This window comes from Eublepharis macularius, chromosome 8, assembly GCF_028583425.1.
Source record: "Eublepharis macularius isolate TG4126 chromosome 8, MPM_Emac_v1.0, whole genome shotgun sequence".
Classification (NCBI taxonomy): domain Eukaryota; kingdom Metazoa; phylum Chordata; class Lepidosauria; order Squamata; family Eublepharidae; genus Eublepharis; species Eublepharis macularius.
Window position 1 is genome coordinate 18999263 of NC_072797.1, and position 27947 is coordinate 19027209.

The following is a 27947-nucleotide window of genomic DNA, read 5'->3' on the forward strand; positions in this document are numbered from 1 at the left end:
GTACTAAGCTGTGAAATAACAACAACAACAACATTCGATTTCCATACCGCCCTTCAGGACAACTAACTGCCCACTCAGAGCGGTTTACAAAGTATGCCATTATTATCCCCACAACAAAACACTCTGTGAGGTGGGTGGGGCTGAGAGAGCTCCAAGAAGCTATGACTGACCCAAGGTCACCCAGCTGGCTTCAAGTGGAGGAGTGGGGATTCAAACCCGGCTCTCCAGATTAGAGTCCCACGCTCTTAACCACTACACCAAACTGGCTCTTTAATGAGCACCTTGAACTGAACTTGGAAATAAACTGGCAGCCAAAGAAGCTGTTTTAAAATAGGGAAGATGTGTCTACAGCAGGCAGCACCTAACAACAATTGGGCTGCTGCGCTTTGAACCAGCTGCAGTCTCCAGGTGGCCTTTGAGGGCAGTCCAACAAGGTCTCCCTCAAGAAGCTTTCATGCACCACATTAAAAGGTCTGTTCTTCAAATATTCTGACTCAGTTCTCCAGACAGAGCATGATATCCACAGCCTCCACCTTTACTGTGATCTTAATACTCAGCATCCTGCTACTTGCAGCTTATCCACTTTTTCCAGGTCAAGATTTGAATATGACCTTGCTCTGACCTGGGTAGCCCAGGTGAGCCTGATCTCATCAGATCTCAGAAGCTAAGCAGGGTCAGCCTTGGTTAGTAATTGGATGGGAGACCTCCAATGAAGACCAGAGTTGTAGAGGCAGGCAGGCAATGGCAAACCACTTCTGTTAATCTCTTGCCTTGAGAACCCCACCAGGGGTCACCATAAGTGACTTGAGGGTACTCTTCACCACCACCCATGACCGTAGATGACCCCCAACTCTGATATTGTTGATGTTGACTTGGGCTGATGGCTTTCCTGGGACTCTAAGTGAGGTCTTGACTGAAATAAGATTTGAATCAGGGCCTTTGAAGCATACGCTCTTAGCAACTACACCAATTCTCTATAGAAGATGAATATTCCAGCACTGCAGACCAGTGGAGCATCATTGTAGAAGAGGAAATATTGCACATTGCTAATGCCATCACAGGCGCTGACCAGTAGGTGCTTGTGAAACCAACACTGCCACATCCCTCACAACATTTGAAACAGTAATGGCCACCCTAGCTAAATAAAGAAGCACATTTTTTTCATCAACTGAACATTGGGCTTGAGATACTGGCAAAAATGCTGTATCCCTGCAACCAAAACATTATATATTGAAAAGATGTCTGGATCCCTACAACAAAGGAGCCACAATTGTGCACGAATTGCACTGTAAACTGATGGTCTAGACAGAGCCTCTCTTTCACAGGAGCTTACCGGCAGTCTGAAGCGGTCAGTCATTCAAAGGGTCAATTGTGCCATTTTGAAAATTGCTCCTGGCTCCTTTCATGATGAAAGAGGTTGGCGGTTATCCTGTCTCTGCATTGCCCCCTCCCCATTTCGCCTTGCGTTCTGCGGCTGAAGTGATTTTTCCCCCCTACCGTAGAGTCATGCAATAATTCTTGACAGATTTCTCTTACTGTGGTTCCTTGTATCAGATAGAGAGTCTACACACAGCTAGAAAAGCTTTCAGCTTCAGCTTTCAGGCTTAACACACACACAAATACTCTGAATAAGCTGCAGCAGAAAAGGCAGCGGGCAGTTCCCAATCCCTCCTGAGGAAACTTCTTCAAAAAAGGGCTCTTCATCCTTCTGTTTCCTCGAGGTGAAGACTCTTTCATGTACGAAATGACACGCACACTCTCTCCCGCTTTTAAGGAGAGCCACACTTTCTTCATCCGGAGCCTAGCAGGGAATGGAGGTTAATAGATATTTTCAAGAGATTTATACTCAAGCTTAGAGTCTATGCAGTCCTCCACCCCACCCCTTTCTCTTTGATTGCCGCTCAGAACTAAAAGAATGAAGGGGGGGCGGAATACTCCTTGCCTTTCTTGTCTCCAGCCTCTTAGAAGCGACTATCACTCATCCTAGCCTCACAGGGCTGTTGTTCATGGGGTAAGCCCGTAGCTGAGATTGAAAAATTGAATGATCAGGGGTTTCCTCATAGCATCTTTCCATTGTCCCATTTCCTGGAGTGGCTAGGACAGTTACCCCCTTATTTGTGGACCCCCCCCTAGTATTTTCCCCACTATGTATTTCCCCCAGTATTATGGTAAAGAATTCCTTTGGAGCTTACAGGTTTACTTCTTCTATCGGAGATCGTGTGGAAGAGTATTTATTGGTTGATGCAGCAAGAATGGTCTGCTGATCGGGCTGTTTGTTAATTCTGATTTATTCTGTTTTAATGTTTTTGTTAGAATGCTGTATTTAATGGTTTTACTGTTGATAGTTTTAGAAGCTGCCTTGGCCCCCCTTTTTTGAGTGGGGAAGACAGTATGGAAATATTTTAACAAATATGAACATAAATAACATCTATAATGCTAATTGCTATGATCATGTACCTCAGGGCATTGTGTTGCCCTTGAATTGTGTTGCTCTTGAATATCTTTGGGACCGCCTCTCCATGTATGTTCCCCAGTCCCCAGAGACTGCTTCGATCAGCGGATAAATGTTTACTGGTGGTCTCCGGCCCTAAGGAAGCCTGCCTCGCTTCAACCAGGGCCAGGGCCTTTTCAGTTCTGGCCCCAGCCTGGTGGAACACTCTGTCAATGGAGACCTGGGCCCAGTGGGACATATTATCGTTCCGCCAGGCCTGTAAGACAGAGCTCTTCCGTCAGGCGTTCAGTGGTTGAAGGGGGCGGTGCCATGTCGGCCTCCCACCTTTGGGATGGGGGGGTTCTCCCCACCATTGCACTTGGTGAATTTATTTCATTATTGTTTATTGTATGTTGATTTTAGAATTGTTGTTTTCTTGTTTTTATTGATTTTAACTTGTTCACCGCCCAGCGCCCCTGAGGATGGACGGTTTATAAACAGAAATATAAACAAATGAAAAAATAAAAATTGTTAGCTGAATAAAAACAAAAATCACTTCCATACTTTTGGCCCTGCTTGCAGTGAACACCTTGTTAAATGAATGAGAAACTTTCACTACTTCCCTGCTCTCGTTCAAGCATCTTGCCAGGTTAATGGTACAATCCGACTTGTATCTGACAAGGGGAGCTTTGACTCTTGAAAGCTTGGTGGTGGGAATTGCTATCAAGTCATAGCTGACATATGGTGACCTCAGCTGGAATTTTCAAGGCAAGAGACTAACAGGGGTGGTTTGCCATTGCCCTGACTCTGCATAGCGGCCCTGCTCTTCCCTGGTGGTCTCCTATCACATTACTAAACAAGGCCGACACTGCTTAATTTCCAGGATCTGAAGAGATATAACTAGCCTGGGCTATCCAGGGAAGGGCCTGAAAAGATTATACCCTGGAAATCCTGTTGGTGTTTAAGACGCTACTGGACTCAAATCTTGCACTTCTACTGTAGACCAACATGGCTACGTACCTGAATGAAGCACAATCTTATGCACACTGAATTGGGAGTAAACTACATTGAATACTTCTGAGTAAATGTGCATAGGCGTTCAGTGTGAATATATTAGTTGCCAGAAGGAATGATTTTGCTTCAGAATAACTTATGAATGATAAAGGCACAAGTACCCGAGGAAATGTTGGAAGGGCAGAGATGAGTGAGTTTTGAGCACTCTCATTTTTGGAGGACACCAGTCTCTGCTCTCCAAGGAATTTTCCTGTTCTAAAAACTATATCACATTTTCACGCATAAGATGTAACGTCACAAATTTTAAAAGCTTCCAGCCTCAAATGGTGAAACTAAAGGTGTGCATTTGAATATACCAGAACTGAAATTAAACCTGAATTAGCTGTTTCAGGGCAGCATGGGGATATCCAAATACTCCTGATATTCCAGAAAGAATGCTAATTTATCTCCTGGAATGTTGAGATTGTTCCGGTCTCAGGGAGGTGCAAGAATGGCGAGGAAGGGAAGGAGAAAGAAGACTCATCCTGCTCTCCCCTGTTCTATGGACCATGGTACCTGTCAACTCAGGAGGCCAGGTCTCAATCCACTGACAATAATAGCCCTTTAGACTTTAAACATATAATGGGCAGCAGAAGGCCTAAACCCATAGGAAACAATGTGACCAACCGGCCATTATTTTTTAAATAGGAAATTATTTCCAATAGTGGCCATTATTGCCTGCAGACGGTAGACCTGGCCTCTGTACCACGTACTGATACGGTGCCTCTCTGAACTATGGTCCCATTATTTTCTACAATTGGTAGACACAGCTTTCAAGACCCGGTCTACTTTCAGTGTCCCCGCCCTTCCCGCAACTGTTTAGTAGTGCATGGCCCATTAAAATTCTTCAGGGCACTTATTTTCATTGGGGGTAGACCTGGTCTACTGAGTTTGGAGATCAAGTTATCCAGGGCTTTTTTTCTGGGAAAGAGGTAGTGGAACTCAGTGGGTTGCCCGCGGAGAAAATGGTCACATGGCTGGTGGCCCCGCCCCCTGATCTCCAGACAGAGGGGAGTTTAGATTGCCCTCCGTGCCATGGCATGGAGGGCAATCTCAACTCCCCTCTGTCTGGAGATCAGGGGTGGGGCCACCAGCCATGTGACCATTTTCAAGAGGTTCCGGAACTCCGTTCCACCATGTTCCGGCTGAAAAAAAGCCCTGAAGTTATCCCATAGAAAATAATTACCTTTTGAAGATTTAAAGTGAACATGCACTGCAAAACATCTGAAAGCCAGAACTCACTTCCTCTGTCCCCAATCCTTGTGCATGTGTGTGTGTGCGTGCGCTGTTCCTGAAATAATTACAACAACAAAACTACCAGCACCTGAAATTCAGCATATCAAAAATAATGCCTTAAAAAAACCCCTCTCAACCCAATATAAAAACATTTGGAACAAATCATTACTCCTTCTGGGGCAATGTACCCACTAGACAGATCTCAGCAACAATGCTGACTCTTTTCATGCAATTTGTAGCTTCTTGGAGGAAAATCAAAAGAACTAAGGACTCTCATTTTTATATGTCTGTCTGTCTATTTATGTATATATGTGTGTGTGTGTGTTGTATCTATTCAGACTTTAAAAATTGCATCATTCTAGATCACAGCTCATGTCAGTTGTGAAAGGAGTTGGCATGCCCATTCTGTAAATGTGTCTTTAAAAACAACTGTCATCCTCAGAAATTTAAAGAAATAGTTTGAAAGCCGTTCTTGCAAATCACTATAAATGGGGCCTAAGATGTGCAAGTATTAAACATAATAGAATCCCAGGTCCTTTTCTATATGGTCTCAGTCAATCAAGTCCACAGAAACTGCGGGACCAAACGTCTCTTACAAGCCCAGTTTTTTTTTTTAAACTCTCCCTGAGGATCTCTTTTTGACGATTAAAGGACAGGGCAGAAATATTTGAAATAAATACATTTTGGAATTGGGGGACAAGAAAAATGAACTATTCAGTGCTATTTGTTAGTGGGAAAATATCTTTTTATTAACTGAGACCAAAATGTGCAAAGAAGAGCTCACCCATCGCTAAAAGATGAGTCAATAGCCTCTTATTATTGTTGGAGATTCTTTCCCTTCCCTATTTCAAGTTCACCGTTGAAGTCAGAGAGGCCAAAGTTTGATGTAAGCAGGGGGGAGGGGTGCGTATTCCAGGATATCTGGTCCTCATGTTCATGTACATCCTATATCTAATTCTGAACCTGGCTCCCACACAGAATGGAGCCAGGTATGGACAAGGGCCATTTCCACACACGTTGAATAATGCACTTTCAAAGCACTTTAGCAATCCTTTAGAAGTGGATTTTTTGTTCCACACATGGAAAAGCAGTTCCAAATGTTCACTAAAGAGTATTGAAAGTGGATTATCCAACGTGTGTGGAAGCAGCCAAGGATCATTTTTCAACAAACCAAATAAGGAGAGTGGGATCAATTCCTCCAAACAGAGGTACACTTACCATGAATGGGAAAGGCAGAAAGAAGAGGAGCCAGCTGTGTCTGCATGCTCAGATACAGCTGGGCTGCCAGCTCAGAGTCAGGCACCACTGCCAACAACAGCCCCTCCACTGCCCTCTCTCCTCCTCAGGCCAGTGGACAGGAATGTGGAGCAGGATCCACCGGAGCTGCCCCCCCTCCCCCAAACCAGACAAGCAGGAGACAGGGAAAGTGGAAGCCGATGCCACCCCCTCCACAGCTGCAGTGGCAGCATTGCTGGTGAGCAGGGGAGGCACTGCTGTCCCCACCACCACCACTATGTCAGCAGGCAAGTGAGATCTGCCACAGCATACACACCCACTGCCACGTCATTTGGGCAGGTGGGAGCAGCAGCAGTGCTGCAGCCATGAGAGCCGGCTGGAAAATGGCCAGCCCACGGAGGCATCAGGTCTTGCCAGGTAAATCCCCAAGCACTTCACTGCATCACTTGGGTGTATGAGTTAAAGTTATTTAATTGAAGAGAGATACCAGGATCAAGATAGTCAGATAGGATCATCGGCAGAAGTGACGCAGGATGGCAAAGCAAGGTTAATTATAGTGGAACGTTCCCACCCCTGGGAGAGAAAGTCCGTTAAGGTTTTGGCGCGAAGGGTCCAGGATCTCAGAGAGGAGGGGGGAGGGGAAGGATGAGCTCATCCCAGTCCTTTAGGGAGGGTGATATGTCTCCAACTGGAACTTCAAGACCACGGTCTCAAGTCAGCCGGGAAATAGCAACCAGACACCTGCAAGATAAGCAGCCAACAGGCAAGCTAGCAAACATGTTCCCTTTGCATATTCTCAGAGGTTCAGAACAACATGCAGTAAAACAGACATGGCAGATCTATATTAAGACAAACATGGCAGATATACTGAGGTGTATCTGACAGGAGAGAAAAATGAAAGTTCCTCCCTTCTCATAAATTGTGTGGATCTCCTTGGGCAGCCGTATGGTGGGTGGGGGGAAGAAGAGAAGAGCCTCTGCTGCAGCAGCAGCCAGGTTGGTCAGGCGGGCTTCAGCTCTGCAGGAGCGGAACGAGTCGGTGGCCCAGTGAGAGAGGAACAAAAAGGATAGAGACCCCCATACCGTTGCCAGGTCCAGGTTAGGAAATTCCTGGAGATTTGGGGGGGGGAAGAGCCTGGAGAGGGCAGAGTTTGGGAGGTGAGGGGCTTCATTATTATCCCCACAACAAAACACCCTGTGAGGTGGGTGGGGCTGAGAGAGCTGCCATTTGCAATGTGGATATCCATGAGATGTTATTTTATTGGTTTTACTTATTGTATCTTATTTATGATTGTGACCCACCCTGAGCCTGCTTGTGGGGAGGGCGGGCTCAAAATCCAATGAATGAATGAATGAATGAATGAATGAATGAATGAATGAATGAATGAATGAATGAATGAATGAAAATGCAATGGGGTATAATCCATAGAGTCCTCCTTTGAAGCTGCCATTTTCCCCTGGAGGACCGATCTCTGTGGCTAGGAGATCAGTTGTAATTCTGGGAGATCTCCAGCCACCACTTGGAGGCTGGGGACCCTACCCCCCCCATGAGGGTCCCTACTTGTGCATTGACAGCCAGTTTGGTGTAGTATTTAAGAGCGCGGGACTCTAATCTGGAGAACCGGGTTTGATTCCCCACTCCTCCATTTGCAGCCAGCTGGGTGACCTTAAGTCAGTCACAGCTTCTCAGAGCTGTCTCAGTCCCACCCCCCTCACAGGATGCTTTGTTGTGGGGATAATAATAACATATGTATTGTCGAAGGCTTTCACGGCCGGAGAACGATGGTTGTTGTGGGTTTTCCGGGATGTATTGCCGTGGTCTTGGCATTGTAGTTCCTGACAATAATAACATACTTTGTAAACCGGTCTGAGTGGGCATTAAGTTGTCCTGAAGGGTGGTATATAAATCAAATGTTGTTGTTGTTATTATGTTTTGAGTAACAAAACTGGATCCAAGATTTCCACTCACAAAGCAAATTCAGGAAGGCATTCTTACCACTTCTCCCTTCCTAGAAGGCCGTCCCATCATTGCTGAGCAACAAATGAGAAGGGGGAGTTTGTTGAAATTTTCTTGTTGCTCAGGAGCAAATAAAGCAAACACCAGGAGCAGAGCAGAAAACTATGTAATACTGAGGAGTGTGATTTTGGCTGGGTTCCTCTTCTTGCCATAGCTCTTTATACCACATGGTATACGGCACTGAAGTATCACCTTCAGCAGTGGTTGGGAGGGAACTGTGGGGGGGGGGACGGGAAGTAATAATTACTTTCTCAAACTCACTCCATTCACAAGGTCCCTTCAGAGTTGCTTATGGAGATGTCAAGAGAGGGGGAAAATACCTTCTTCCCATTGACTTCTGAGGAATCAGGAGTCTTCAGTTCCCCCTTCCCCACTTTTATGGATTCATGCAATAATATCTTTGAGAATTTCAATTACAGCAAATATAATTCTTTATAGAGGCACCAGGAGCATTACACAGGAAGTAAAGTACCCACAAAGGATCATGGGAATTGTAAGCAGACATTGCCGAATTATTCCCATTTGACCTGTGCGAGGAGACTGAAGGAAATATCTCTGCTCTTGGGAGAGCTGCCAGTGCAGAGAAAGAAGAGAAGAGAAATGTTTCTGGGAAGGTAAAACTCAACAACTGACATGTGCCAAAAAGCATCTGCTGTTTAAGGCAGATTCCTGTTTCACTGTTATCATACACTCTTATTATGGAGTCTCTGTAAGATGAACCCAGATATCCGAGGCAAGGCATTGAAGGGTGCCGTGCAATTTTAAACATGATATTTTGTATCATTTTCTGCAGTTTTTTAGACTTTTTCCCCCTGTTACACAGGAAATAGGCAGGCCGTTAGCGAAAAGATCAGGGGAATATCCCTTGGTGGGTCTACTGAGAAGTAAGCCCCATTTTAGTTAACAGGACTTTCTCTCAGTATCCTTAAGATTGCAGCCTGGCAGTCTCTGTCCTCAGCACAGTCTGTTGATTTCAGTGGACTTAGAATGGTGGATCTCTGCTTAGGTTTGCATTGTAACCACATCAACCCGTGCGGGGCCTCGCAGCTATCAAGGCCCCATGTGGCTCGCTCGCTTGCTGCCAGCGAGGCCAAAGCCTAGCACGGCCTGCAAGACTGCGACTTCTGCTTGGCCCCTGCAAGCAGGCCCCAGGTACGACCTGCCTCCATGCTGCCACGGGCCAAGTGCTGAGGGGCGGGGGCCAACCATCAGACAAGGGGCCCATGCCGGATGTGCCTGGGTGGGGTCACCTGGCTCCTGGACACTCTCTGCCCCTTCACAACATGGCGGCCGACATGCCGCTTCCCAGGTGACCTCCCCCGCATCGCCTGCAACTCAGGCCCCCAGATGAGTCTGGGAGTCGTTATTAACCGCATCATCTTATGTGGAGTCACTCCAGTCTGCTGATTTCAGAGGGCTTAAACTGGAGTAACTCTGTTTAGGATTCTACTGTAAAAGGAAGGAGAAGCAGGAAACCTAAGGCAAGCAACAGCAGGCGCCATTCAGAGAGCGGAGGGTACATATGTCAACCAGTGTTTGCTAATACAAGCAATGAAACTGAACTCTGAAAAATACGCAGTTTAGAAATTCAGTAAACTGTAGATTCTGCCAAGCTCAGTTCTGTTATACCACACTGAGCTTATCACCTGCTAGGTTCCACTCTGGCTTCCTCCATAACCAAATAGATCCCATCCTATCTCCACCTGTCACCTACCAGATTTCTCCATTTTTCCCTAGCTTCCTCCTCAAATCAAAATTTGGCAATACCACCCAAAAGTGACAAAGTGGCAGAAGGTTCACAGCGGAGATGCTGTAACTCTAAATGGTATGGACACAATGAGGTAGGGGAAAGCCCCTCACTAATTAGGATCTAATAGATTCCCTATTGTAGTTTGGTCTGCCAGGAAAAGAAAGGGGAACCAGCACTATATCGAGAAGGTCTCCATGTATGTGTGCTACAGCAGTGATCATAAACTTTTCCAGAATCAGGTCCCGCTAAGTGTCAAGCTAGACATGCAGGTTTTTAAAGAGCTGGATCGGGGTTCCCCAGACCCAACTCAGGTTCCCTGCAGCCACACAACAGCTGTGGGGAATGGCTGTTAAAAATAGAGCCCAAACAGCCTCAGAATGCCATCGTGGACGGAAAAGGGGCTCCTCCTTCCCCCCTCAAGCTGTTTCCTCACGTCAAAATAGCACAGGAGGAAGGTTTTCCCCCTGTTTTTTCTGCTGCGCGTGGAATATTCTGTACACGTGAAGCAGTAGTAACAGAAGGAAAAAAAACTCCCCACTGAGCTATGGTGACACGGGAAATGGCTTGAGGGGGGAAGGAGGAGCCCCTCCCCCCATGGAGGTATTCTAAGGCTGTTTGGGCTCTCCTTTATTTTTAACAGCAATTCCCCAAAGTTTCTGTGTGGCTGCATGTTTAAAAAACTGCATGTCTAGTTTGACCCTAAGTTGCAAGTACATGATGGGAAGTCATATGACATCAGAGTCATGTGACAGGAAGAGGGGATACAGAGTTATGGCCTCACTGGGCTTGAGGTAAGGACTTTGAGCAACCATCCAACCAAGTTGGGGGAAGAGAACATAAGCCTCGCACTAGGACGTGTACCATGGTGAAGAAAATTCCAAGAGTCAACGCCATAGAGGACTTCTCCACCACTGAGTTGTCTCACCTCACCATTCCCCTGCTCCCCTGAGCATGCATACAAATGGAGACATGATACAACCTATGGTGAAACTTGTCTGAGCATCATGAACCTTCTGAAAAAGAAGCAAAAAAATGGCATCATAAATACAGCATCCTCTATAAAAGAGGATCCATCAGGTGGAATGCTGAAATCCATCTGATAGACTCTCAAAACATGGCCTGAGGACCGTTTTGCTACAGAGTTTGAAAGTGTGTGCCATATTTCAGTGGGAGAACACATGCTTTCCACAAAGACATTCCTAGATTAAACCCTTGACATCTCCACTGGAGGGTTTCCATAGGAAGGTTGGTCACAATGATTTTGGAGGCATTAAGACCTTAAAAGAGCCCCGTGGTGCAGAGTGGTAAGCTGCAGTACTGCAGTGAAAGCTCTGCTCACGACCTGAGTTCGATCCTGGCGGAAGCTGGGTTCAGGTAGCCGGCTCAAGGTTGACTCAGCCTTCCATCCTTCCGAGGTCAGTAAAATGAGTACCCAGTTTCCTGGGGGTAAAGTGTAGATGACTGGGGAAGGCAATGGCAAACCACCCTGTAAAAAAGTCTGCCAAGAAAACGTCGTGATGTGACATCCCCCCATGGGTCAGTAATGACTTGGTGCTTGTACAGGGGACTACCTTTACCTTTAAGACCTTAAAAAGCCACCACAAATCAGAGTCCTAAGCTAGGTGAACTGATAGCCTATTCCAGTGGAAGACAAGCTAGAAGCTGGGTGGTGACAAGGGATTCATATCCCCACCCCACAAGCATCCAATGTTCCATCAAGCATGTGAAGTGGGGAAGTGTAATTCTCAAGCACAGAAGAGTAAAAATCTCTCTACACAAGATGTCTTGGCATGTGTCTGTTAAGTGTTGGGAGATGCGATGTTAGCCAGGAAGCATAGTTTTGAAAGACAGAGACGGTGGAGATCACTCCTGAGGGCACGGATTCTCTCAGAGCCCTCCACTGCCTCTGGCATGCTGGATCGTATGTCTCCCCTTCCAGACCTTTTAACCTGCTGCCCTCACTGCTTGAAACTTGATTCAACTGAGCCTCGGCAGGGCAAAGTCTCTGGAATGGGAAACACCAGAGGTAGCAGAGGGCTGTGAGAAAATCCATCTCCTCCAGAGCGATCTCCACCAGCTCTGTCATTTAAAACTATGCTTCCTGCCTAACATTGCATCTCCTGACACGTGAAGAACACGTGTCAAACGTATTGTGTAGACAGACTCTAACTGCCAGCACTGAAGCAGAAAAGAATATTTCAGTGTAAAGGGTTTTAGGGACTGCATTTTTTCATATTTAAAAATGTATATCACACAGCTTTAATATTTCATAGCTTGCTAGATTTCAGTAGCTGCCTTTCAAACTTCTCCATTTACAGACATGGTGCCCTGGAAAACAGCAGGATAGAAACTGGAGCCGAGAGAATTTCCCTGCGTTGTGATCTGCAACCAACAGGATATCAGGCATCACGGAGAGATGGATCGTGAGATGCTGCTGTCCTGGAGAGAGAGAGAGAGAGAAGCAAGGGGAAAAAAACCCAAGACAAAATGTTGAGTCCAGCAGTTTAGAAAGACAGAGGAAGTAGAGAGATACCACAAAGATACAGAGAAGATAAAAGAAGAGGCCGCAAGAACATAAAGCAGAAGTCGAGGGAGACAGAATTTGACTGGATAACAGTCAGCTGAGTGCAGAGATTAGAGTTCCAGGGCTGTTAACTCCTTCTGGCACCCCAGGAGATGATAGTTTTTCATAGCTAGCCTAAACCAGGGTTTGAAGGATTTTCAGAGATCAAAACATGCTTTAATAATACTGTTTTGTTTCACTGTCTCTGAGCAACGTAAAGTTGAGGGTAGCCTTTATTGGGTCAGTTTTCTTTGGAGAAGGGAATTCTGCAGACTTACGGTGTTTGCAAACGGAGATGGAAACAGGGAGGGAAAGAGCTTTCTACAGAATCACTTGGGGCAATATATGAAAAGGGAACACCCAAGAAAGAAATGCATATATACTTAGTTTACTTACCACCGAAGATATGAAATGGAAAAAAATCAAGCAATATCCAGTGTGTATGTAAAGCAAACAGTTATACTGAATACTTATATTAAAAATAACTAGAATCCAAAAAGCAAGAAATATATGATCTGAACAAGTACAAAGCAAGAGGGTGTGGAAGTCAGTGGATCAAGTCATATAGATCAATCCAATAGAAAGGAGAATTTCAAGAAGATGAACGATATCAAAAAGGATACCACTGTTATAAAATCTTGAAGATATCTAATGCTCAATGCCTGGCTGGTCCGTCAGTCTGTTTTGGAGATCTTGATTTAAACAGACTGATGGTTCAGATTGCACTTTGTGTTGTGTTGGCTTTGTGCATTGTTTAATCAATTTAAAAAAAAATGGGGATGGTTACCCTCTTTGAACCTCTGTTGGGGGAGCCTGAAATTTCTGTGGAAGGTTCAGATGTAATCCATATGAAAGCCTGGTCTCATGTGCTCTAAACTTGTGTGTGATTGGAGGAAACCCTAACTCTACTTGACTTTAATGAGTGACCACACTCAACTTTGAAATGGTTTGGGAGAAGGAAAAAGAACCGCATGTGCGCATGCAGTGGTAGGAGTAGTTTCGTTTGTCCCTGCTTTTAACTCAGATAGGAAGGCAGTATTGTAGAAGGGAGATGATTTCCTAATGAGTTAGGGGCCATAGACTTCACCACTATGTTGCCTTGCATATTACCTGTTGCTTTAAATATATACGACCTGTGCTTCATGCTGTCTAGTGTCAGTCCTGTCATTGATTGTGTTCTGTTTCAGTAATTCTTCAACTCCGTATTGGAAACTTGCTAATGCTATGTCTTTGTAAACTCGTATTTATTTACCCTATGCCATTGTTTATGGAAATGTCCTTGACACTGTATGGAAATGCCTGCCCTTGTCCTTGCTACTACTAATCTCACACTATGTAATCCACCTTGAGTCTCAGTGAGAAAAGCAGACTATAAATGACATTAGAAAAAATAAAAAAATAAAAAGCAGGACTTTCTAATTAGGTGTCAGCTGTAAAAGCAGAGGGAATGTGCCCTGGAATCATCCAAGCCAAATTCAACATAGCAGGAAGCCAGGGTTTGCCTTTACAAGCCTTCGTTTTGGCTGAACCATATGATGAGATAACTGAATGTGTTTCAGATAGGGATGCCAACCTCCAGGTGGTGGCTGGAATTACAACTGATCTCCAGGCCACAGAGATCAATTCCCTTGGAGAAAATGGCTGCTTTAGAGGGTGGACTGAATGGCATTATTCCCTGCTGAGGTCCCTCCCCTAAACCTGCCCTCTCCAGGCTCCATCCCTAAAATCTCCAGGAATTTCCAGACTTGAAGCTGACAAGCTTAGCTTCAACTGACAACTCCAAATTGCCAGGACGGGAGCAGGTGGATTCTCAGTAACACAGTAAAGGAACTATGTAAAGGAACTATGAGAGCTGCCCACCACTGTTCTTAAGCTGCTGCTATGTTCAACTGCACTGTTGCACTATTTGTAATAGTGCAATTTTTTAACCTGTACCCAGGTTAAAAAATTGGAACGAGCAATACAAAGCTCTCCTGATTTAACCCACATTCGGTGGGAGAGGATGAGGATTTTTCTCTGGCTTAATCTTTGGGGCAGGAGCTCCGTGGCACAGAGTGGTAACCTGCAGTACTGCAGTCCAAGCTCTGCTCACAACCTCAGTTCGATCCTGGCGGAAGCCGGATTCACATACCCAGCTCAAGGTTGACTCAGGGTCAAAACACATGATACTCATGGGCAGGTGTTGGATCCTGCAATGATCCCTGGGAATTGTAGTTTAAAAAAACATCTGCTCAACATGATTCTCTGCTGGGGAGGGATAGGGGAGTTTCACACACACACGCACTTTCTCTCTTTCAAAAAATCTCTGAGAGCTGTAGATGGGGGTGGGTGGGGGGATGTAACAAGAGACAGAAAAAAGCAGAGGTGTTTTGCAAGCAAGAGAGAAATTCGTCCCTCCCAGCAGGAAACCGCAACTTGGGTTCCCCCCACCCCATCTCCAGTACAGCTGATTGGATTTTTGAAAGAGAATCAGTCTCTCTTTGAGAGAATCTCTTTGAAAGACAATCTCTTCAATTAAGCGGCTGTTCTTTACAAGAAATTCCACTTTGCTCGGAGGGGGTGGGTGGAGAATTTAGACTACCATTCCCAGCAGAGATTGCGGGACCAATCAAGTGCTCTTCACATTAAGTTTGTCTCGTGTGTTCCGACACGCCTTCCATCCTTCCGAAGTCTGCAAAATGAGTACCCAGTTTCTTGGAGGTATAGATGACTGGGGAAGGCAATGGCAAACCACCCTGTAAAAAGTCTGCCAGGAAAACGTCATGATGCGACGTCCCCCCATGGGTCAGTATAATGACTCGGTGCTTGCACAGGGGACTACCTTTACCTTTTTAACCTAATCTTTGGGCGTTTATGCTACAGGTTGCTAATAGTCAATAAACAAGACTGGACTTGCAGAATTTGGAGATGTGGAGCAAGGGGGAAAGACAAGCCAGTGCTATAGTGTCTCTCATCAAGCTGAGAAGACTTCACCAGGCTTGGCTTCATGGATCTGTCTCCAGGGAGAACAGTTGTTGAACACATGAAGTTGCTTTATATTGAGTCGGGCTGGTGGTTTATCAGGGTCAGTATTATCAGGGTCTACACTGACAGGTCATGGCTCGCCAGGGTCTCAGTTAGAAGTTCTTTGGTATCATCTACTACATAAGCCTTTTAATTGGAAATAACCGAGATCAAACCTGGGACCTTCTGCATGCAAAACAGGTATTCTTCTTCCGAGCCACAGTTCTTCCCCAACAGACATGTGTACTCTGGTCTACTGTTCATGAATGTGTCACTTCCCAATTCCTCCCAAATCCAGACGAAAGAAGAAAACCTCTTTCTTCTTCCTCTCATACATATTGCTAGGACTCTGCTGACTCTTCTACGAGTTTGGAAGGAATGCTGAGAACCCAATGGAACTCTTGAGTTGTCCAATTACTTTCTCCCTATGAATAAATGGTTCCCTTGCACTCCTGTGTGGAAAACTGAAGTACTGCCTTTGGGAAGCAGGGCTACTTGAACAGCTGCCCTTTTTATTCTTTTTTGCTTTTGCACTGGTGGGAATATTGTACGGGGGGCTAAATATATGGGTTTCAGAAATAATCGAGTTTTAGATTCTCTATTTATCCCATGGTGGAGAAACAGATGCTTGGGAGCAACAGAGAAGGAGGCAGGACTGGCGCTTTGCCAGAGATTCATCGCTGCTCTGACAAGAGGTGCAAACAGTCACATACAAGCCGATTCCATGCCTTTCAACTTGACTTCTGGGAAAGTGAAGAGTTATGTCCCCAGTGCAGAACGGGATAACGTCTCTGGCAAAACAGCTTTTCCATCTGCAGAGAAGAGGAGGAAGAATTCTGCCTCTCTTGCAAACCCCCAATTTCCTCTGCGCTTTGCTCATTCATGTCTACTGTCCCACAGGAGCATCATTTCAGGGGGATGAGAAGGCTGCAGAGAGACGAGGGGGGTGGCATGGGCAGGTTCCCTTCCTCTCGCATGACTCCACTCATCCTGCTTAGTCAGTACATAGATTCAACACTCCATCCACCAGACTTCACTGTTTAGGGTAGAGTTAGCCCCTCTTATAGTTTCGGAATCAGGTACAGCTTCAGTTAGCTCTCAGAGGCTTGCATAGGTTTGTGCATTCTCTCTCTTGTACACTGTCTCTCTGCTCCCCAAAGCGCACAGTTTAAGCAATGACCCCAAAAGCCCTCCGTGGTCTATTAACTCAGTTAGTCAGGAGACTGGCTTTCATCTGGTATCCCATCTTGTGGGTTGAGTTCAGCCTGGATGCTTTCAAGGTCATTCTTGAGCATAAAACTTTCCGATGTCAGAGGAAAGATGTCCTGCATTTTATTCTTGGCAAAGACAGTTCCCGAGTGAATGCAGAGAACATTGCAAGAAATGTGGAACAATGTTGCTTTTCTGGAAGTAATTTTTTTTGCACAAATGCAGAAGACATTCATATACAGGTGATTTAGGCTTGTATTTGATTTCATCATGCCAATGTGGTGTAGCAGTTAGAATGTCAGACTAGGATCTGGGAGACCCACATACTTATCTCCACTCCACTATGGAAACTTACTACAGGACAGTCACTCTCTCTCAGCCTAAGCAATCTCACAGTGTTGTTGTTATAGTGGGATAAAAGGGAGGAGGGGAGAATGATGTTCTAAGCTATTATGGGTCACCAATGGGGACTGAGAATGTGCACAGACTGAGAAAAAGCTGAAGAAAGACAATATGGATTATAAATGCACTGCTATTACTACAGTGACAGAGTAGGGTTGCCATGTTGAGCCTGGCAACTGGTGGGAAGGGGGCAAGAACATGGGGGGCATGTGCTGTTGCTATGTCACTTCCAGGGGAAATCTGGAAATGACATAGGGTAGTTCTAGGAATTGCTGAAAACACTATGGTAAAATCATAGAGTTTCTAGCAATTTCTAGAGCTACCCTATGTCACTTCTGGGTTTTCTCTGGAAGTGACATAGAAACAATAGAGATGTCATTTTTTTAAAAAAAAATTATTCTACCAACACTCAGAGGGGTGGTAGGCAAAAATGGCTGCCAATGGGAGACCTTCCACCATAGCAGAAGGCCCAGTGGCCTATGATAGAATTGGATCCAATCAGCTTTTCAAGTGGTGAAAAAGAAGTCAATTTTGACCAACCGAAATGGCTGTGCTGCCAATTGTGGGATCTGCCTGGACAAAAGCAATGTGTTAATAGGAAGCAATATTTCAAATATTTCTATCTAGAGGCAGGCATGAACCGAAATATGAACTGAAGTTCATCGCGAATTGGACTAGTTCATGGTTCCCAAACCAGCAGTTCGTTGGAGCTCGTTTCTCACAAACTGTGATGAAATTTAGCCCAATTCGTTTGGTTCGTATTTTGATTAGTCACTGCAGACAACCTGGAGCCAATCAGTCAGTTTCCTAAGCAAGGGGGGGATGGGCTCTTTGTAGACCTTCTGCTGACCCAGAAGTGTTGTTTTCATGAACTTTACAAACTGGTTCGCAAACCAGGGCAAATTCATGAAAGTTCTTGGTTCATGAAATGCAACAAACTACAAACTGTACAGTTTGAAATTCTCCCAGTTTGTGCCCATCTCTAATTCCATCCTTTCCTGTAAAAAGGAAAGGATGAGAACTGACAAAGAGAACTGTGATTCTCGAAAGCTTATGCTACAGTAAAGTTGGTTAGTCTTAAAGGTGCTACTGGACTCTTTTCGATTTTGCTACTACAAACTAACACGGCTAACTCCTCTGGATCTATATACATTGATACAGCATTCAGTTCTTTCAGGCTGTATCTATTACCTTTCTAGCAACTTTACCCTATGCAATAGAGACCGAATTGCATATTTTCTACTTGCATGGCTCGATAAGAGCATTTTCACTGACTGGTATCTAATCACCCTTCCGTAGTGAGAAAGGTTAAGATGCCTGCGCCCTTTGTCAGAGTTAACATAAGAGTTTTCTCAAGAGCTCTTGAAACTTTGCAAAAGAATGAGGAACCAGCTGGCGATGGAAAATAATGAACTGTCTATAACTGTGAAATGTTGCTCTTAAAAAGAGCAGAGTAGGCCAATAAGCATGGTGTGTGTGTGTGTTCTTTTTACAATAGCATGGCTAGTGCTGAAGGAGAGATTGCTTTGTAGGGTGACACTCATGTTACAATGTCAATTGGCAAATGGTTCCTTTTTTTTTTGTAGTGAATGGTAAAAGGGAGGAGGAGCCTTGATTCAAGCAGAGCCAACTGACATGCAAAAGGGACCTCTGCTCTGTACTAATGGTGCAGCAGTCACCACCAGCATAATGGAATGCAAACCACGTGGTCCTGTACCAGATGAGACAGGTCGGGTGAGCCAGCCTGTCATACTCTTGGACAATGGAATTGATTTGTATTTTAGCTTTCTTGTTTTGTTTGGAAAGGATGCTCGTGGAAGAAATATAGCGACGAGCTTGCAAACTTCTACAGCTGGTGCTGGATTTTGAAAGCCTCCAGAATGCTGTTTGCTGCACAACTGATCCAGGGCATTTTAAAAAAAATTCAAGGCCAATTGCACCAGATTTTTTTTTTTGATAAAAAGAGAATGGGGTGTTTGCACAGCAGAGGCCATTGTGCTGTTGGTTGTAGCTGGATGCTTCAGGACTTGGTCCAAAGGCACACAATGGTCATTTCCGCTCACTGTTAAAGAGGGTTTTTTTTCATTCACTCCATACGTCTCCGATTTCAAAGCGGAAGCAGGCAGTTTGGCTTCCTTTTATTCAACGTCTTTTCTGAGAACGGAATCCCCCACACTTTCCTGCGCCAGTTAAAAGACGCTGAAAAAACAACAGCCAAACTGCCTGTTTCCGCTTTGAAATCGGAGACTTATGGACTGAGTGAAGAAAAAAAAACACCAGAGTTCAGTGAGTGGGCCGTCTCTTTAACAGTGAGTGATTCCGCACACGTTGGATAATGCACTTCCAATCCTCTTTATAGATCATTTAGAACGGATTTTTTGTGTGTGCGGAACAAATAATCCACTTTAAATGATTGATAAAGTGCATTGAAAGTGCATTGAAAGTGCATTATCCAACAAGTGCGGAATCAGCCACTGTGTGGAAATGGCCGTGAACACAGCCAGGAGGAAAGGCCTCCTGAGAAATTCCCCATAGCCTGCTGGGGATAAACTAGCATTAACAGAACAGGGCTGAATTTGCAGAACCGGGGGTGAGGTGATCCCCAACATGGTACCTGCCACTGTGCTTCCAGGTGAATCATAGAATCAGAGTTGGAAGGGGCCATACAGACCATCTAGTCCAGCCCCCTGCCCAGTGCAGGAACAGGTGCCTACTTTCTTCTTCCCCAAATTGTATTTTTCCCCAGTCCTGGATTTCTTCTACCTCCTTGAAACAGGAAATGCTTCAGGAGCCCATTGGCTTCATATAGAGCATAAGCAAGCTACTTTTAAAATATACTTTTTCAAATGACTGGGGACATCATGATCAAGCTCATACAATAAGCCGTTATCATGTGAAATTGCAACTCGGCAATGCAAAAATGCAGTTCACCCTGCAAAAATACTATTCACTTTTCATTTCAAGGAAATCTTTGGGGCAGTCAAAAGAGAGCCTCAAACTGACCCCCCACAAAAGGGCATTTTCAATAAGGTAAATTTAAATAATCACTTTTTCCCCAGCATTCTGTGGAGGTGACAAAGCACTCACAAGCAGACAATGGGAGAATGTGAGTGCAAGCATCAGAGGAGGCGTGTAAGTGGGGAGTCAACATAATTGGGCCCCACCAGAAGCGATGGGCCCTAGCAAGCTGCCCCACCTTGCCATGTGCTGACACCTGCCCTGATCACAAAACATAAAAACAATAACCATTTTCCAATCAAGCAAAACCAAACCATCATAAACAGAATAAAACCAATGGTAACCAAATGATCACGTTTTTATCCTGCTGTTCTACCAAAGAGCTTGAACTCTTCAGATCTGTCCTCACAGCAACCATGCGAAGTAGGTCAGTCTGCAAGCGGTCAACTGGTCCAAGGTCGCCTATAGAGTTGCAGGTCACAGCAAATATTTGAACTCAGGTTTCTCCACTCCTATCCCAGCACTTAATTGTCTCCACAGCTAAAAGAAACTAAGCAATGGTCAAAAATGGTTCGGGGAATTTAAAATAAAATTGCTGAATGTTAAAGTGATATTACAAAGGAATCTTTTGGGTATTCCAAAAGTGAAGCATAGCACAGCCCCAGCAGAGCTATAAAGTTGCCGTATACCGAATCAGACCATTGATCTATCAGTACTGTCTACTTTGACAGGCAGCGCTCTTTCACGTCACCCACTACCTCGGCCTTTTAGCTGGAGGTGCTGGAGACTGAACCTGAGGTCTTCAGCATGCCAAACCAGTGCTCCGTCACTGAGCCAGGGCTCCTTCCCAGATGGCCTGTCTCAAGTCACTCCTTCTGAACTCTGAGCAAGAAGGTTTATAAGCGAACTTTCAGGTCCCGAGGCCCCAAGCCACAGCTCTGTCATTAGAACTAGAGTGAATTGGAATGCCTTCCGCTCTTTAGAATATTGTCCTTCAGTTGCTTTTGCCTTTCAGTATTTGTTGTATATTCTGTGACTGTTTTGACAAATATCTTTAAATATCTCGTATTCGAATTTAACATCGCTGTATCTAATACTAAGATAGCTGTATATGAATGAGCCATTCTCAGACAAGGCAGGGGTCTCTATGTCCTTGGGGGCTACCCCGGTATGAAGAAAAACATGATTTTGTAAATTAACAAATGGGGGTGGGGGAGATTTACTCGGTTAGCCTTTATATTAAACTGAGGTTGGACATAGGTTTTTCCTCCCCCCTCCAGCACCCTTGAAGATTCACACTGGCAAGCAAACTGCAAAGTGGTGAGGCCTGGAGATACTTTTTTTAAATTTTTTTTTTTTATTTTGCAGCAAGGATAATAATAATAACAGTGTCAAGGACACCATTCAAGATGATGCCTGGAGAGCTATTCGGTATAGTCCTATTTACGGCCATTATAAAATGCCTGTGGATAGTTCAACGACCGATTTTCAAGAGTCTTTTTCTACTGTTTGAAGGATCAGGAAAATCTATCAGCTGCAGAAATTAAGCGATTTTTCTTCAGGGGGAAGAGATGGAGCGAGGAAGCTTCATACATTAAAATGCTGGCTGTAGATTCAAGATGAATGAAAAATTGGGCTGCATAATAATGAGTCTCAGAGATAGATTTTTAAAAGGTTGAAAACTGGCTGGTTGCAGAGGTTGTTTACGGTGGGTGGAATTCCAGGCAGCCCAAGAGTTATAAAACCTGGTGAGGGAATTATTCTTACCGCTTTCTAGCACACTTTTGTGGCCTCTCATTGAGCTTTCATTTTTAAAAATGACAATTCAGTTTGCCAGGGTTACACAGACAGTCACAAAATTGCATGCTAAAGCGAGCATCTACTAGACATAAGACAAAGGCACAGCTGTAAGAATGAAACATTCAGAAATATCCTGTGCTACAGCCCTTATACAACTATATTCAGGGCTTTTTTTCTGGGAAAAGAGGTGGTGGAACTCAGTGGGTTGCCCTCGGAGAAAATGGTCACATGGCTGGTGGCCCCGCCCCCTGATCTCCAGACAGAGGGGAATTTAGGTTGCCCTCCACGCTGCTCGGTGGCATGGAGGGCAATCTAAACTCCCCTCTGTCTGGAGATCAGGGGGCGGGGCCACCAGCCATGTGACCCTTTTCAAGAGGTTCTGGAACTCCATTCTACCGTGTTCCAGCTGAAAAAAAGCCCTGAGTAGATTACTTCAGAACATAGGTGGTGGTGGGGGGGGGGGGTGGATTTTATGATTAAAAGTGCTCTCTTTTTTCTTAAAGAAAAGCTCCTTATCCATAGAAATATGACAAATCAGGGGGAAATGCCCCAGCCCAGCCTTGGCAAGCTTGTTTTCTAAGCCCTGAATGGCTTGGTGACAAAGCCCTTGAAGGACTGCCTCCTCCCAGTTTGGCCAGCCTGCGACTTAAGACCTGCCTCTCAAGCCTCGCTCTCTGTACCTTGCCTTCAAAAGTGAGGTGGGTGGCAACCAGGGACAAGAGCTTTTTCAGTAGTGGCATCTCACTTCCGGGATGCCCTTCCCCTTGAGGCTTGCCTGGCACCTACATTGCGTTCTTTTAGGCACCAGGCCAAAATATTTCTGTTCACCCAGGCTTTTCAATAATAAGCTGATTTTTAACACTATTTTAGCCTGGAAAATGTTATTTTAAGCTGTTTGTGGTCTGTTCTTATGATCTGTTTTGACTCTGGGCTGGGACTTTTAAAATGCTGGTTTAAATGAATAGCTGGTGTTAATTAATATCTTTTAATTTTTTTGTTTTAATTATTTTTATTTTTGTAAGCTGCCTTGGACAGGTTCCTGGAGAAGCAACATAAAATGTTTTATACAAGGTTGCCAACTCCTGGAGATTTGTGGCTGAAGCCTTGGGATGGTGAGGTTTGGGGAGGGGAGAGACTGGGTATAATGGCATAGAGTCCACCCTCCAAAACAGCCATTTCCTTCAGTAGAACTGAGAGATGTCACCTGGGGGTCAGTCATAGTGCTGGGAGATCTCCAGGCCCCACATGGAAGTTGGCAACCCTAGTTATGCAAGCTAATAAACTGAAGCTTAAACCCAAGATGGAAGTGCCACTGGTAAGCAGAAGCAGACCATCTTACCCAGGATTTAAGGTGTCATCCACGCTGGATGGTGTTGCACTCCTCTTGAAAGAACAGGTCCATAGTCTGGGAATGCTTTTGGACCTTGCGGTGAAATGGGGCCTTTCCTCCCACTGGTAGACCCCGCTCTGCCTACTGCTCCCTTTTCGCCTCTGGCCAGGCACCTGAAGGGGCTGTCTCCTTTTCCTGTCTCCAGGTAGTTGCTGCCACCACTGTCCCTGTATGGGGTCCTGGTTAGGCAGGACAGCCTCCTAACCTCCCTCCTCTGCTAGTGGGCCCAAGTGGTTGGGTGACTATGTGGAACAGAAGAGCTTTCTTCCTTCATAAATTCCAAAACTCATTGATTTAACTTCTAACTATACACAGGCAAATATACAGTGAATGGAAGGAATAATAAATCATAAACAGAAACCCCTACTCTGTCTCCCTCATGCCCTAATGAGACGTTGTGTAGGGCAGGCCCAATCCTTTGAAAGCTGGAGTTACACTAGATCTACATCTCCCCTCAGAGCCATCTCCCCCTCCGCTCTCCAGCCACCAACTGTCCACTTCCAACTCCCACTGACTCGCTCTCCCTCCAATCAAATTCTACTTCAGAACTGGCCCCTCCCCTCTGCAGCCCATAGAAAGTTAACTCCACAAACAGAATGGTGTTTCTCCACAAACCTACTGTTAGATAAGCAGGTGGCAGCTGTGGCCAGAAGTGCCTTTTACTGGCTTTGAATGGTTAGCCATCTGTGGCCTTTTCTGGGAAGAAAAGATCTGGCTACTAAGGTGCAAACCTTGGTTACCGCTAGATCAGATTACTGCTGTGCGCTCTACATGGGGCTGCCCTTAAAAAGTGTACATAAACTTCAGTTGGTGCAGAATGTTGCCACCAAGATGTTGACTGGAGATGGTGAGAGGTACCATTATCAGGCCAGTCTTTGCCCATCTACACTGGCTCCCAATCTGTTTCTGGGCACAATTCAATGTTCTGTTGTTGACCTTTGAAGCCCTATGTGATTTGGAACCAACATACCTGAAGGATCACCTACTCCTTTATGAACCTACCTGACCACTACGGTCATCTTCCAAGACCCAGCTTTGGATGTCCCCACCTTCCGAGATTAGGTGAGTGGCAAGCTGGGGGAGGGCTTTCTCAGCCTTGGCAACAGAACTCTGCAACTCTTTCCTCAGTGAGTCTTGTCAATCCCCTTCTGTTACCATTCTCTGCCAAGTGAGTGAAAACTTTTTTTTGTTTGATCTGACGTTTTTTCGCTGATCCCTCCTTCCTGCCTGTTTTTCAAAAACTGTTGTTTTTTAATGCTTTTTATATATATTTAGGTCTGGTTTTAATTGCTTTAATGATGTGTTTTTGTCGGTTTTAAGACATGATTTTGTGATGTGTGTTTTTAATTTGTTAGCCGTCTTGGTGGCCCTAATGAGAATAGAAAGGTGGGGTATAAATTTTGTAAAATAATAAAAATCATTGTGTCTGAGCTGTGATAGACATTCTATCATTTACACATGGAAATCGTCAAATGATAAATGAGAACATGTGACCCAGGCCTTAGCCTCTCTCCTTACTGTATCTGTTGAAGACTTCTTTTCCTTGCACTGGAGTGCAGCTTTTAATCAGCCCCTCTTGGTCTGTTGCCAGCTTGGGAAGGAAACAGCGTTCCTGTTGGCTTTTTTAACATTTCATACATATTTTCTCACACTTTCTTGTGGGTTTCCAACTGGGAAATGGTATGAAAAATGTTATCCTGCGGCAAGGAAATTTTACTCCCCTTACACCAGCCTCTCTCCCTTTGCGACATTCTTTGAGAAGCGCATTTTCATTTTGGGTTACAATTTCCCTGCATCTCCTTATGTTGACTAGTTTTGCTCAGCATTGTAATGTGCTTGGAACTATTTTATAAAATGGAGTATTTTAGAGTTAAGTGCTAGGCGTGCGTAATGTGTCTTAATTAGTCACATAAAAAAAGTTGATCAATACACAGAATAAACGGCTCTCCCCAGCTACCCAAATGGACTCCAGTCACGATTTTTGTTATCAAATGGTGCTCTTTGGCCATCCTGTCTCAATAAATGGAAGTCCATTTTCTTTTCCAATGCCTCCAGTTACATTTAATTGACTGGAAAAGACATCTATTATTATTTTTTTAAAACAAAAACCTCTTAAGCAATGCCAAATCCCTGCTATGGATAACCACAAAAAGCATCTTCTCGGGATCTCATGTGAAATGCCAGAACCTGTGGCCTGCAGAAGCATTGGTGTTTTCGCAGCGCATTCCAAGACTGGGTTTAATGCCATGGCTCTGAAGGTAAGCCAGCCTAGGACACCGTCTCCTAATTCCCCACTCCCTCCTCCCATTGCTGATATATCTCTCAAGAAAAGAAAACAGCATAGTAGTGTGTTTAGCTTTAAATGATCTAATAACACTGCCCAGGTTGCACTTACTGAGTGTGTACCTTCCATTTTACTTTTATGGTGTGTGAGGTCTCAATTGATGGGAATGGATGTACCATGAGGTGCCCGAGCTGTAAATTTGCTCCGTTATTATTAAATATGACCGTCCAGGTGGTATACAGGAAATCTCTGCCATATATTTTGCTTCTCGCATGGCAACAATATCTAACTGGATTCCAAAGGCTGTTAAGCCATGCATGTCCACAAAGGGGTTTGGCTTTTGGTAGGCAATCCGTGCCACTAGCAAGCAGAGAAAATAGTGGGGTTCCAGTAGCACAGTTTCCACTTTTGCCAGTATTTCCCTACAACTGCTCCATTGTTATGGGGGATAGCTCCCAATCTTACACAAACTCCCATTTGAAGGGGATTGAAAAAGAATTACCCAACCAAAGCCACTGAATTTGTTTCTCTCCCCCTCCCCCTTCATTATAAAATGACACATTTCGCATCAATATCTACAAAGAAGACTCTTCAATGAAAATTTTGTGAAGCGTGAAGAGGCTCTCACCTCACAAGGAAGGGTACCTTAGTCATAATAGATGAGATATGCACCAGCCTCGTATGGCCCTGTGAACTTGTAATTCAGCCCGTACCTCCACATAGGAACATGCGATTACTGTGATTTGTGCAATTGTGGCAGTCCTTTCAGAGGCTGCATTGATTGAGCTCTGCTTCCATCCCTTAGGGAGAGCTGTTTCCTGCACTGAGAGCCACAGCATTTTTGAAAAGGAGGAGGAAAGTGACTCTGTTTTCTTCTTTGAATAGCTAGATATTCGAGAGTAAGCAACTGTTCTGTAGCCATTACTTTTGACTGAATTAGGAAGTATGCCTGAATAATGACAAACTGTCCAACAATAGAAAGATGCCCATCTTTCCCGTCTGTGTTCTCAACAGTTTGCTATGCCCATGACTGAATGACCATTTCCAGTTATCAGGAAAATGAATTCAACAGCTTCCTTCACTCTTTATGCCACATCCTTGGCATTTTCTTGGCAAAATCAGTTCGCCACTACAGAAACCCTTGGTTCAAGCTCTTCTCAGAGATATGTATTTACTTATTTAAAACATTTATTAGCTGCCTTTCTACCTTGCAGGAACTCAAGACAGCTTACAATATAAATAAAATAACCATAATGAAATGAATAAAAACAAAGTTTAAAAAGCACTGTTTAAGATTGCTTGTGCTGGATACAGCAAGTACACCCAGGAAGAAAGATCAAGTATATTAAGCAAGGTTTTCCCTTGGGAGGCTGCCCATATATATTGTAAGATGGCCAAATTTATCTGACAGAAACACTCCAGCTTTTCTCAAGTTAGGGAGTCTCAAGGTCTGCAAGGGTACTCAATGGGGTATGTGAGTCCTTTGTAGAGTGTAAGCCCATCAGGAAAACATAAAAATGGAGTGCTCTAGAAATAGGACTTTTCTAGAAATAGGGGCAGGGACTCTTCACCTCAGGGAAAGGGGGATGGATGGAATCAGTTTCCCCCACTTTTTTTGAAGGAGAGGAATTTATAGAGTTTCCACCACCTGTAATCCTCTAGCTTCCAGATCACCTCACAGCACTAGCCAGAAAATGTACAAAGATGTCAGTCAGTCTTCACAGACAACAGACAATGGCAGTATGCAAAAGGATACTGGAAATTCAGATTTTATGTCACATGGTCTCTTTCTATTTCTGTAAGCAGCTGTGAAAGTCCCCTTTCGACTCCCTCAACCTCTGTTTAGAACACGGGTCCCTAACCTTTTTGAGCCTGCAGGGCAGGCACCTTTGGAATTCTGCCACAGGAAAGTAGCTGCAACCACAAAATGGCTACCACAGGAAGCAGAGCCAACCACAAAATGGCTGCTGCAGGAGTTAGAGCCATACCACACAGAGGAAGCCTAACAGCAGAGGAGAAGAGAGATACTTTTTAAAAATACAGTGGAAAAGAGGATAAAACCAGCTCTGTAGTGGCAGCAGCTGGTGCTGAAACAACATTATTTTAATCTGCCTAGCCCATTAGATCTCCAGTGGCCAGTCAGAAGCTCCACTGGGCAAGTGCTCCACTTGGCCCCACCCACTTTCTAAAAACACTTGTTGGGCACCAGGAAAGGTGTTGGCAGACACTGTGGTGCCCATAGGCACTACAACGGAAACCGCTGATCTAGATGTCATTAACCAATACAAGAATTTCTTACAGTCTCTGGCACCAACTCCCAAGAAGTACGTTGGCTTAGAACTTTGGTTATGGCCCTTTCGAGCTGTGATCCTATAAAGCCAACTGTCCAAGACTTGACATTGTAGGCTATGTATAAATATCTCGTTTCTGGAACACCCTTCCATTTGAGCCTTAACTGCCGCCTACTTTTCTTTCCTTTAGGCGCCAGGCCAAACCACATCTTTTTACCTAGGATCTTAATTAAGGGGTTATCTTACCAGCTTTGCATTACTCTACTTTTGTTTTATAGATGGCAGTGTTTTGTGCTGTTTATGTCCAATGCCTTGTTTTTAATAT